Below are 1393 nucleotides of genomic sequence, written 5' to 3'. Positions count from 1 at the left end.
CTTTTCGATGCGTTTTTGTTTTGTTTTATTTTATTGATTCGTTATTTTTTATCTATATTTATCATTTTTTATTATTTTATTCAGGTTGGCAGTTAGTGTCATTAGTATTAGGATTTAGGATTTGTCTAAATACGGGATGGGTGAGAGAGAGAGAGAGAGGAGAAGAGTAGAGACGAAGAGGAGAGAGAGAGAGAGACGAGAAGATGAGAGATGAGAGAGAGAGAGGAGAGAGATGAGAGAGAGAGAGCGAAAGATCATACGGCAGAAGACAGGTAAACAAACAGGACGAAACAGACAGACAGAAGACAGAGAAAGTAACAAAGAGAAAAACAAAAAACGGAGAGAGAAAGCACGAGAGGCAGTCAAAACCGGAAAGGAGGCACTACCAGGCTAAAATTAACCAGCATGTGGAGCAAAAATCCCACAAGGTCATAGTTTGGACAGCGGATCTTCTGTGACGTTGATGATGATGATGGTGATAGTGATCGGGGATTTCGGTGCCCGTGATGTGTGGTAATCATGGTGCAATGATCGTGTGATTGCGGTGCCGTGATTTGTGGTGATAATTGGTGATTGTAGTGATTTGTGTGCCTTGCTCGTGGTGATTTGGTGCCCGCGATGTGTGAAAAAGGTTGCGATAGTGGGTCTGCCGTTCGATATGAAGAGAAAACGCCAAAAACTGTAAAGGCTGAAAGGGACGTGATCGTGGTGACTCGAGGGAGACCAGGGATATTGGGGGTGGCGGCTGTCGGCTGGGAAGGAACCCTGTTTGTAAGGGCTGAGGTGAATCATACTTGTGGTGACTGAAGGGTCATGAGGCGTGGTGGTCGTGGTGAGGTTTGAGGAGAGTGATATGAGGTTCTTTCAAAACCCAGTGAGTGACCCCGAATCGCGCGTCTGTCTGGCGAAGTCAATAACAGGGATTTGTGTTTTCCTAGGGCTTGTGAGCACCGTGGGCATTGAGCTTTTCCTCCAGCAGCAAGAGGAACTAAGCTTGCCCTGGTCCTGTGGCATGCGCTGGGGAATCCTGCTGGGGCAGCTAAAGGAACTTATCGACAGGAGGATGCACTTGCTCATGTGCGAATTGTGACCTGGGGTGCCAAGGAGGAGAAATGTTATTCGCTGCCCATAAACAGGCGCAGAAGAGGAAGAAGAAGGCAAAAAGTGGCCCATGACGTAGAACGTTAACTTCAAACGGCCGTGTCTCCGGGGGAACTGTAACTGCGATGTCCGGCCAAGGAGAGGGACTTCGGATCAGGAGAATAGCGTGACTTCGGTGCACATGACAGGACTTCGTGGACTTCGATGCCTAAGGAGACATCGGCTAGTCCCACAAGGAAGATGACTGAGGGGAAAAAAAGGGTTGTTAGTGTGGCAGATATCACGAGGGAGA

The sequence above is a fragment of the Penaeus monodon genome, chromosome 16, assembly GCF_015228065.2.
Source record: "Penaeus monodon isolate SGIC_2016 chromosome 16, NSTDA_Pmon_1, whole genome shotgun sequence".
NCBI classification, from domain to species: Eukaryota; Metazoa; Arthropoda; class Malacostraca; order Decapoda; family Penaeidae; genus Penaeus; species Penaeus monodon.
Note: the sequence above shows the minus strand (reverse complement) of the source record.